The sequence below is a fragment of the Schistocerca piceifrons genome, chromosome 2 (assembly GCF_021461385.2).
Source record: "Schistocerca piceifrons isolate TAMUIC-IGC-003096 chromosome 2, iqSchPice1.1, whole genome shotgun sequence".
Classification (NCBI taxonomy): domain Eukaryota; kingdom Metazoa; phylum Arthropoda; class Insecta; order Orthoptera; family Acrididae; genus Schistocerca; species Schistocerca piceifrons.
The window spans coordinates 452,498,679-452,511,475 of NC_060139.1; positions in this window are offsets into that span (position 1 = coordinate 452,498,679).

The window sequence follows — 12,797 nt, forward strand, 5'->3', positions numbered from 1 at the left end:
GAGGTTAATAAAAAAGAAAAAGAGAAGAAAAGAAAAGGTTGAAAATGTGGGAAGAAATGGTACATTAAAAGGGGGTTTTAAAATCATTAATGACCGTGAAAAAGGGAAAGAATGAAATGCAAATCGGACTTCGTATTACAGAAAAGTTATCGGACTTCGTGATTCGGAAAAGCTATTGTTGGGGTGGTCCTTGTGGCGTTTCTGAGCCAAAGTCAAACCAATTTCCACTACAAAAATTATTTGAAAGAGAACAGAGAATAACAAAATATGATTAACAGGGGGAAATGGCGTAGATAAGAGTTCATCCTTTACCATGTTAACACGTTTTCTTTCGTGCGGCGTCCAGTTCTTCAAAAATCTTCTACTTCATTTCTGCATGAAAAGTAGTAGCTGCTCCGAAATTTTCCAATAAATTTCATTGTCCAGGAATTACTAATGTATACAAATCAAAATCGTCTTGATATTAAATGCAATGTATTTTATGTTGCTGCTTCCATCCTCCAACCACACAAACTTCCACAATACGTCTGCACATTAATAAGTTTTATCGTCTTAACCAACCAAGACTAGCTAATAAGTAAGTTAAGCTTCCGCTCTCCAGAGACAAAAGACGGATAGAAAACAAATAGAGTTACAATTTTAGTACCTTCATTTACTTACATGTTTTCTCTGCCGTCGAGCGCTCATACCGCTGCGACGGTATAATTTATATCTGAGGGAACGAGTGTAGTGCGACGAAATTCAAAGTCCCGCTACAGCATACTCTGTATAGAGTTGAATTGGCATCCTGTCAAGTCCAGTGGCAGTTCCTCTACTGAGCGATTTCAGTTGCTTTTCTATCCCTTGGTCACTTATTTCAATATCTATCATTTTGTCGTTTGTGCGACAGTTAAAGGAGGAACTAGTCTGCGATCTTCCTCTTAGCAAACAGTTTTGGAAAAAGATGTTTAGTGTTCCAGCCTTTTGTGTGTCATTCTCTGTTCAAATGCAATTATAGTCACAGGATGTATGAACAGATGACTTCGATCGGCAGCTGATTTAACAAAAGACCAGAACTTCTTTGGATTTTCTGTCCAGTTGATAGACAAAGTTATAAGTTTGTATTTGTTGAACGCTTCACGCATAGTACTCCTTACACTAATTTTGGCTTTGTTCAGTTTGAGGCTTTAGCTACATTTAAATGTACAATGAAGCTATCTTTGCTTTCATAGCACCTTCCTAATAAAGTTGTTGAACAACGGTAGCTCTTTTACATCCCCCACAATTTTATTCAGAACACACTTTTCTAAAGCATGTTATATGGTGCTCTTGAACTTTGTCCATTGATGCCCAACATTTTCTGCGCTGGAGATGAAAGTTTCGTGATGACTTCCTACTTGTAAGCCAATCTGTAATCTATCTCTTGTTCTCTCGTTAAACAGAAAGGTCTTCCTAACTTTCTTTCTATTTCTATTTACAGATGTATTCAGTGATGTTGTAATGGCCTTGTGAACACTGATTCCCTGATTTATACTAACTAGGTCGAAGAGTTCGTATCAGTTTGTTACCAGCAGTTCTAAGATGTTACCTTCATTGGTTGGTTCTGTGATTAACTACTTCAGGTAATTTGCAGATATGGTACTGTAACACCTCTTAGCAAAAGACATATTATATGTGGTAAAAAAGAAAAGGAGAAAAGAATAATTGAACTGGATGATTGTAATTGCGTGGACAACGATTGTGTGAACTTTGTGTAATAAAGAGAAAGAATTATGTGTCATGTTTTGATCTTGTATAGAATTATGTACTGATTTTTTAAAATAATATCTGTGTCGGCGAGTACTGAAACCGCCACAGACGATACTTAATAAATATCAAACAAAGATGAGAATATGTGACTACTATAAATAGTAATAACCGAACATTAATTTCTCTGTCATCTTCTTGTACTTACGTGAGTAGGAAGAGCCTGTGACGTTATATTGTATGCTTGCGTAGCATTCTTTTGTCAAGATTGAGAGAGGGACGCCATTAGACATTGATTTTGAAAGGTGTGTAATAACTTAATCTGTATAAATGTTTTGAATAGTTACTTAGTGAAAACTTGCATTATGATTTGTAATAAGCTTCCCTAGCATTTTATCCCATCCTTTTAAGACATTTTCAGTTATTTAAATATTATTCGTGGGGCAGAGCTGCGCTACGAACGAACGAGCCGCTGCCGCGCCGCGTTCAAACTGCATTAAATGAAACCAATCAAACGCAAAGATGCGGACAGGTAATGGTGAACTAAAATTATTTCTTTTAGCTTTCGGAATTGCAGAGCAGAGCAGCAGATTTTATGATGTGTTTTACAGGTTGACGGGGGCTGCTGATGATATATTAAGATAATTTACCTTCATAACATAAAAGAAATCTTGCTGTGCGCAGTTCTGGTCTGACAAACCTTATAGTAAAAACATCTTTTTCTATGATAATAGTCTCATGTTCTCGTGTTAGTCGTGGTACTTATTGGTGTCTTACTGTTAACAAAAATCCACTGCAAAATTTGAATGTTGAACAATCATTGCGTACTGTAACAACAGTATTGATAACGAAATAATTTTCATTAACCTTTTCAATAACTGTAAAGTAAGGAAGATATGTTGAACTTTATGGCGAGTTACAGTAACGAAAAAATGTTCCTTTTATAGAAAGCCTGATCCAGAATAATAAGAACATAATATATTTTGTTTTGTTGAAAATTAATTATCCAAAGGAAGTCACAGCACAGCATCACTAAAAGGTATTTCAGGGCTCTTTTCGTAGCAACATATTTTATCTTATATATCAGTTGCTATGCGAGTAATAATAAAACAAAGCAAAAAATAGTAGAGCCTGCAAAAGTACTTAAAACAGTTTCTCGTTATACTCTGTCCCTGTCACCCATCCTAATTTCTTGAGTCTCCCAGTCTGTAAGTGGTTAAGTTAAAATCACCACCTAAAACTATAAGCTCTATTCCGAATAGCGCGAGAAAAGTGTTGTACAAACACGGAATAAGGCCTAACCGGAGAATAAACTCATGGTAACTTAACTGGCGATTTCTGGCTGGTTAGTGAACTTAAATGGGCAGTAAGTTTTCAAGATGGCAAGAAAGTAGCAGATGCAAACACCAATGACGAGGTTTTGGCTGAATTCTTCATGAAAATGGGAAGAAAGTGAGACGACGCCGATTCCGAATTTTATATAGATTTCGCTTATCAGAGGAAGCCGTACTTTGTCTTTCAAATCTTGTATATAAGAACTGGAGCTTATCACGAACAAGTGAGACTATTTCTCTGCTTCCTTAATTAATACTGCTTATTCGTATTAACATGCATTTGATTTCTGCACTTCGTGAATTCCATCATGTTGTGTGCATAAATCAGGCACACTAAAATGACGATTCGTGCAAAAATAGCCTTGTTTATCTGACTGTATTAGAATCGCTGTTTAGTGGAAAGGACTGTCTCGTTTTCTTTAGCAGACAGTGCCATAATAGGCTTAACCAAATCGCAAAGCTGCACCACTTCTGTATACTATTGGTATTAAAAGCTTGGGTTAATTCTAATGTCCGATTCCACCCGTCAGCTTTGACCAATGACGCTATGTGTGATGTTTTCTTGTTTGTACCACAGATTGTAGTTATGAACGTTAAATGATTTATCTGCATTTCCTTGTTACGCACTTATATTTAAAATTCGATATACATTGTTTTGTTTTCATATCGTAATTTGTTTTCCGCATTTTTTGTTAATGAAAGTAGCATTGATTTATAAGATCTTGATTTCTCGCGCAACTGCTTTTCATTATGGATGAGTCAGTTGTACAGCGAAAATTCTCCTTGAGACAATGACTGACTGTAAATCAACTATAAGATTTTTGCAATCATTGGGCGTTATTGCAGAATTTTGCAATTGCAGTGTTTGTGGAAATTATATGGTTTTGACAAAGGTTCCATCATCACGAACTTCCGAGGAATACATGTGGATTTTACTTCTAGTTACCAATTACAACTATTCGATGGTTCAGTACTTACATCGTTTTTGCAGTACATGTGGAAAATATAATACAATATCTGCACTCATAATTGCTCTCTGAAGTTTTGTAAAAAAGTAATACTTGAAAGGGGAAACTAGAAATGACCTATATAGGAGGTCAATTCTAGTTACCGATTCCAATCATTCGAAAGTTCATTAACTGGATCTTTATTTTTCCAGCAGTTATCTTACTTGTAATAACATTTTTCCACTCATAATTGCTCTCTGACTTACCACAAAACAGCTACAAGCATTGGAGTCGGTAACTAGACTAACTATGGAGGTCAATTCCAGTTGCTAACTGTTCGATAGGTCATTCATTAGATCTTTTTTCTCTTCGATAGTTCACTAACTGGGTCGTTTTTTTTTTCTAGCACGTGTCTCAAATGTAATAAGATTTTTCCACTCGTTGTTTTCTGATTCATGGCAAAACGGCTGTAAATATTGGGATTGATAACTAGAATTGATATGTTGTTCCCATTACATACGCCTTTGCACTGTTTATTCATTTATACAGTTTATTATATTTTTCTTCTTGTATAATATTGTTTGGTGATTGATCTTTAACTTTTCATAAAAATGAATTTCAGTCGACTGTATTATCCTTTTGTCCAGGTTAGTTAATTTCCAAGATTCAACAAATATACCATTTCTGCACTAGTAGTTGCTCTCTGAACTTCTACAGTAACGTTGGTAATATTGGAATCGGTAACTAGAATTGACCTACAGCTCAGTTCCAATATTTGATGATTTTTAATGGATTTCCATTACTTGAGTTCTTGCCTTGTTTAGAATTTACAGCGTTCGTTTCTCCATATTTTGTGTTACTAACACGTATTTGTTATAATTCGCTTTATTTTTCCGCTCTTCTCTTCTAATTTAATTTCTCCCTCCCAAAAACCCAACTTTTCTGCGCTTCTCCTGTTTGAATGAATAATCAATAATAGAATTAACGTAATTTTGCAATAGGACGATTTCACCATGCGCTACACTGTAATACAGTTTATGGTTGCCTGTGTCCCTCCACTCGCATAAATTATGGTAATAGTTCTAGTAAGACAATATTTTTTTACATTCCTGTTCTTATGTATTTCCGTTATTTTCAACTCATTTACACGTAATTCGATTGAATAATAATCGCATTAAATGTGAATATTATTTTATCGCACGCTATATTCGTTTGTTTACGAGTATGATCCATTCCCTTCATCGATTGCAGATAAGCAGCATCTTTGCCTTAAGTATGACGTCATTGGTCAAAGCCGATGAGTGGACTCGGACACTAGAATTTATCCAAAAGCTTTTTCTGCTTTAGACAAACTATCGAGTTTTCGTCTTGCAAAACACTTTGATAAAACAGTAGTGTCCTAATATCACTCAGCCACACTATGTCAGTAGCAGAAAATATTGTTCCACTGTTATCCAATGTGTATGTCGCGTTCCCACTGAGTGTTATGCTCGTGACTAATTATCGCGTTCTTATTGTAGAAGAAGTACGTCTTCTATGTTTGTCATGTTTTTATTAAAGATCATTCAGGAAAGAACACATACCATAGGCAGTGATTACACAATACTAACGAATGGAAAGTTACAGAACTTGTTGACACTTGCGTCCCGTCAGCTGATCGCGGCTGCCAGTCGAGCGACTGCCTTAGTCGCCACCGGTAGGCCCCTTTCTGTAAACACCACAGTAGTGTGAGAACAAATTCCCGCCTTTTAGTGTAAATATTAGGATCACAGGCCCATTAATGCTTTAGACCAGCAACATTGTCACTCATTTACAATTATTCACTGAAGCCTGTGAACTACTTGTGCTTACTCAAGCTAAGCTTAAGACATTAAGATTAAGATGGAATTTTGCAATTTTCTTTTTTTAAAAAAAGGCGATGTACCCCAGTTATAGAACATAGCTGTTGTGTTTCTCAATTATTAGTGTCATCCACAATAGCCCACCCATATTTATCATAAAATAATAGATATCTATGTAGCTCATAAGAGCAGAACAGGAATCTAGTTATTGAATCTGCATTGTTGTAGTGTGCGGAAGGAATGTCCGAAATGCTATGTTTTTAACTCTCTTTGCATATCAAATTATTTTCACAGGCCTCCTCTGTATCAAATTATAGCTAGTTGAAGAATACTTAAATTGAGTATGTTAAATTGTACTTGTGTGAAGTACCATTTCTCTAATACTGATGGCTAAGATAGTTTAACGTAACATGAAGTGTATACTACACTAATGTTCCTGGTTCACTCAACCACATCTATAGCAGAAAATATTGTACACTCTTATCCCTCACTGGACAACAACTTTCCATCATTTAGTCAATGCTTCAGGGCAACAAAATTGTCTACCACATAGCATTATTCTCAAAAACATGAAAATTATTTGTGCTTTCTCAAGCTTAGTTTAATACAATAAAAATAACATGGAGGTCAGTTATCGTCAAACTATATCCAAATTTATTGTAAATTAACTGTAGCGGCACCACAGTTTAAGATAGGGAAGTTATATTTGGTGCAATATTTCGGAGCACACAAGTCACAGCCAGATGCGGGCTGGATTGCAGTAAGTTACGCTGACCAGCAGTTGCGAAGTGGAATGGAGGCCACAGGGGCATCAAATTGCTGAAAAGAGTAAACGCAGCGGTTCACATGTTGCAAACTATAGGCAGAAGGGGCCCACTGGCGCAACCAGGGTGTGGGGCGTATGTGACTCAGAGCGATGTGTTAGAGAAACAGAAGCATGCAGACAGGTATAAATAGGTGCCATTTTCTAACGAGATTCATTCAAGTGTGGCAGCTCTCCTGGGTGGCAGCGCGTGTCACACTGCCCGGCTACACACAGCAACAGATGGGGCAACAGCATCTCAGTCCACAGCGGGTCGTTGGTTCGACCATCTGAGGCCGACACGGGGTCTGCAGCCAGCCAGGATGGGCCACTCTTTGGGTCGCTGCCGCGGGCAGTCAGTTCGGCTTCTGACACACGCTGTAGACTTCCATGACGAGGACCGCAGATTCAGACTGCGGATCATGGGCGGCCGTTGCTGCCGTGTTCCCATCTACGTCAGCCGAGGAAGAAGCAGCAGCGGGGTTGGACTACATCTCCTGGCGGAGCAGTGCGGCTTGAACATGGACGGTGGCCGCAGAGTCGGCTGCTGGCGCAGCCATCCTGACATAATCGGAACCCTACAGCTGGCACAAACAAGGCCAGCATGACACAGCGTTGCATTGCACAGGCCACTGGTAGTACATCTTCAGCAATGCAGGGCCTGTGACGCAGACCGAGGTGAACAAAGCTCTGTAGTGGAAACGAATAAATTATTTAGAAAGTTCTCGCCAGGTTTTAATACGGCAACTCCCGGCACCCAGCAACTACATAACTGTTATCTTTGTGTTATAAGAAATAGGTGCACATCATTCAACTAATACGAATCTTTAGTTATTGAATCTACATAAACATAACAGTTGAAGGAGTGACTGGCAAGCCACAATTTTAAATTTCTCTTGAAATGTCTTGTGTCATTCTTCTCTTTCTTTCAGAAATGACTCTGTACCACGAATGAACCAGCTTCTACAGACACTCAGATATTTTACCTCTGGTGATTTCCTTTTGTCCACTGGAGACTTAATTGCTTCTGGCAAGGGGACAGCCAGCAGGATTATTAAAAGGATGTGTATGCCTTGGACAACTTGCAGAAGAGATGGTTTTTTTTAATTTTTCAGTGCTCTGTTGTAATTAAATGAAAACAAAGTAAACAAATGTACACAGAATAATATACTTTTACTCTGAAATCATTTATTTTAATTTTTATTTTCTGACCCCCATTTTGAGTATATTCTTTCTTAACCTGTACAGTTCTTCCTCCCTTTTCTGGTTCCTGTCAAACTACTTTTGAAGCAGCACCATCTGCAACTCTGCTAATTCTTTCTCATTTGAGAACAGGTATTTTTATTTTGAAAACAAAACTGAGAGTTATAAACTGAGATGACTGCAGGAAAGCAGGAAGAGCACAGTGAATGTGTCATGCCACCAGTTACTGCTCCTTCTCTCCCAGATTACATACACCTGTTAGAGATAATTGCACAAGCCAAAATTATCTATGAAATAGTTGCTGTTCCTCAAACACTTAGGGGGAGATACAAAACCAACAGCCTCCAGTTTGATATGAGGCATAGGTACATTTCTATCCCATGATTGTTAAAAGGATGATGGTTGCTTATTGTTTATGTTGGCATCTTATTCTTCATATAAACACTCAATGTAATTAATGATCACCTCATCATAGAAACATGTTATATATGTCCAAGAACCACAAAAGTGGATGCACAAATAGTGTTCAATAATTCTGCAAGTGTATTTCCAGTAGAACGCCCATTGCTCCTATAATGGATTAATCATTCTAAGATGCAAATACAACAGCAAGCTAAACAGTAATACCTCTCAGAATTTTCAGTAAAAATCAATCGCCATTATGGCTGTGTTGTCACACTTTCGTATAGAGACTGATTCGACCAACTATTCCACAAAGCAGACCATATTTCACAGCTGCTTCAATATTATGCACCTATTTAAAATTTACCATCTGCCATACAGCTACATTTGATTGTGTACTATTGTTCATAGAGATGTTGCATCTGAATCAAATTGATTGTAGCGTCTTTAAGTTGACAACTTTATGAAATCATGTATTTCACTGTACACAATTTGGAACTTACATTCAATGTATGCGACGCCACCAATCTGTAGCCTCTGCTACCTTTTCTGGGTATAATATTTACGTGTTTCTTTAACACATGCACAAAAATCCTTACATCTGATGTAGGTGCTCTGTCGATCTATGTGAAGTTGTTTGTGAATGGAAACTGTTGCATATTCTTTTCCATAATTTATTCGAAAACCTAGAAAGATTGCTTACTGGTCAAACAACAAACACCTGACCCTTTTAACTAGTCTCAATATAGATTGTTATATTGTTGTTCATGTGAGTACCCTTTCAATTTAGTTAAATGTTTTGCACTAATATTTTTATTGAATGAGAGTGCAGCAGTTTTCGTGTTTTCCGTTACACACTTGAACTCATTTGCAGTATGTCGCAGACTCAGAGTACCCACAAGCGAATAGTTTTGCGATCTGTAACGCTTGTCAGCCATGTTTGACACGCTACTTCTGCAGATGACAACTAAGTAAATATGAAAAGACATACACGAAAACCCAGAGTGCTCTTCAGTTGATGCCAATTTAACTGGAGATAACCGCGATTTCAGGAATAACCTACTCCTCGGTTAGCTATCGCTGGATTTATCCCAAGATTGTAAAACCGGCCCTAAGCACACAGCTGCAATTAACCAACAGCTAAGTAACTTACATAATGCAAGATGCAATTTTACTGAGAGTATGGCCATGACTGGCAAAATTAGTATACGAATATGCAAATTTTCAATAAACATGGATTAATGTGATTGACCAGTAAAAACAGGTTAAATATTTAAAAGGAATGTAACATAGCATTCAGTACCCTCTAGTTATCAACCACCAGCTAAGTAAATTAAATTTCTTAAGAAAAATGGTTCTGACTGGCCAAAATTGAACACACAACAACATAATGGACTTAAGACTGTACTATCATTTAAGTAACAATGGCTGGAACAAACTGTCAGACAAAGTAGGTACAATTTACTTTCTGAACAAATGGCCATGATAAATCATGGAAGAACAGTTACCATAAAGTTAAATATAAAGCTTTACACGCCCTTCAACAAGAATAGCCATAATAAATCCATGGAGTCCAAAGATCTTTAAAGTCACGTTTCTCCGAGAACACAGTTGTGAATAACTAAGAAAAAATAAATAACAACACTTAAACATAAGGCTCTGAATTCTCTTTAAGCAAGAAACAACAGACTTAATAATATAGAACAATCTCAGTTAAATGTATATGAACTTGTGGGAAATTGGGTACCAGCAGTGTGATAGCAGATTATTGGCACAGTATAGAGAGACTATTTCCACAATGTTTACTTGTATGCACAATGTACATAAGTCGTGTAATCATTGTGAGCATACAGAGCATGCTCACTTCCACTGACTCAAAGGGCAGTGATCTTGCTTTTACTGAGTCAGTGATGTAATGCTGCCACAAGCTTTTCATACAGTTACCCGACGGTACTCATACATGACATCCCGAACTACAGTCAGTGGCGCCTTTTAGTTTAACCTATTGCAACAGCCAGTGCCTAAGCACACTGGACAAGCTAATTTCTGGAGACATCCAAATCACTCAAACACTATAACAGACAGGGAAATAGTAAATTTTGAGAACATTTCTCATGGTGAACAGCGGTTTTTTAGTACTTTAAAATGAACACAAACAGTCTCGACTGCATCACATCTAACTGAAATGACGAAATTCCCTAGCCCACCGTGCTACTCAGCCAGTTTTACGCTGGTGGGCCAACACCCAACTCAGAATCTCCTGAGTTCCAGGTAAAACAGCCAGGGCCTCTATTTCATATACCGAGCAGTGCAACTCGAGACTAAGGAGTGCCCTCAATGCATGGCCTAAAGGCTTGTGTTCACCCCTTTGTTCCTGCAATAGCACTGCCACGATACCAGAACACAGCATGTCAGTCTCCATGATAAAGGAGAGGATGAAGCCAGGTACCCCTAGTGCCAGCACATCACTATGTAAACTCTTCAAGGATTCAAAAGAGGTATTTTGGCTCTCAACCCATTAGAACTTCTTGTACTTCTGCTTCTCAACTGATTTAGCGGTGCACTAGCCCTGCAAAGATAGGCATAAATTTGCGAAAAAAATCCATCGTCTTGATAAAACAGACAATGTCTATCTTATTTCGTCAGATGGGTAAATTCCCAAGCACAGTGCCTAAAAACTGTGATAGTTCTGCTGCCCCTCTTGCTGACCTAAATGGCACTGTGTTGAATTCCTGTAAGTTCTAATCTGTGTAAAAAGCTGTTAGTGGCTTGGGCTCCTTGGTCAACATACTTGGTAATAGGCTTGGTTCACGTCCAACTCGATTCCTGCACCAGCAAACCAAGTGAAGGAATTATGTAAGTCTGTTAGCTGAACTAGTTCTAATACCACCTTATGGCTAAGAGTAGGTAATGCACCAGCAGACAGTAACTGGCCCCATTGGGCTTCAGAAATATGAAGATCAGTGACATGTATGGGGAGATTGACCGCCTGATCACACCAACCTTTAATAACTGATTCGTGATCTTGTACAGCACATGCATCTTCAGAGGTGGCAGTCAGTAGGGCTCCTGCCTCACCAGGTTCTGATCAATCAGCTTGTTCAGTTTTATTAGTCGTGCCTGTGCTATCAGTTCAAACATCTGGGAAAGACTGCAGCACTTCAAATAATATCTACCTCTCGGTTTCTGCTAAGTGCCCAATATAGAATTTGAACCCTTTACCCTGAACATGACAAACAATAGCAGAAATTATATGGTTGCAAAACTTCTCATCCACACGAAAATTTAAAGCATAACTTCCTAAGCCACTTTCATAACTCTGCGTGATCTCAAGCAAAAAATCACATCAACCGCCGCAGAATACCCCCTCTAGACTGAAGCCACACATCATGTCCTGTGACGAAACAAGCGCTGTATCATTTGAGAGATACAAAGGCGAGTGGGTGTGCCGGACATACCTCAGTTCACTGTTACTAGCACCATGTCATCATAACACGCCTGTGCGTAGCATGCAAGTATTGCACTATAATCTAAGGGTGAAGTTAAAAATTAAAGTTGCTTTTCCAAACTCTGTCAACATACGCTTCAGTATATTAATGTTTAAATAGTTAACTCTCAGAGTGATCAGATGAATATCTTTCCCTAAATACATCGTTTTAAGAACAAAATAAGTGGCACTAAATAATAAAACTAAAAAACCAAAATTAATTAGAATGTGCAAATGTATTTGAGACTCAACTGTTACAAGTTTCAACTTGATCAGAACAATATTTTGGTCAAAATCGTAGTTTTTACGAAAAATTGAAGGCACTAAATATTAGACTTAAGAATTATGAAAATTCGTATCAAGCTTCAGTTCGATATAAAAAATTACTATCAGGGAATAGAGCAGATGATGGCAGGTGTTCCCTTCAGCCGTCCACTGCGTGCATACATAAATATGGCCTGAGAGGCAGTGACACAACTTGACTTCACTTCTCACCCAGCTATCAATCGGTCAGCGTCAGTCAAATGACAGCTTACGCACTGCTTCAGATGACATCACAGCTGGCACAAATAGGAAGTGAACTCACGAGGACTGCACAATGTACTGGATCGCTTAGATGTCGCGAAAGTAACTGTTTGTGTGTAATGTTGACAAAACCGTGTGGTGGTGATATAATTTTTCCACTTTCTTGGCGAGCAATTATCAGAAGTCAAGGCCAAAGACCATTTAATGTGAACTTACGACACAGGTAGCCTCTGAACTGCTAATAGTGCTGTTTATGATAGAAACATTATTATTACTATTACTATTATTATCATCAGGAATATTACTTGTTGCATGTATCAAATTTTCTTAAATATAATTGAATCAGTTAGAACCCAAAAATTTTATTTATAATCACAGTTCCTGATCCTGCTGAGTAAACAGAGAGTAGAAATATTTCTTTCAGTGAACAAAAGAAGAATGTGGACTTGCAGACTGGAAACTATGGTCAGTATGTCCTCCAGTGCTTTCTGGCTGACCACAACAATAGTTTCCAGGCTCTTGGAAAACAGA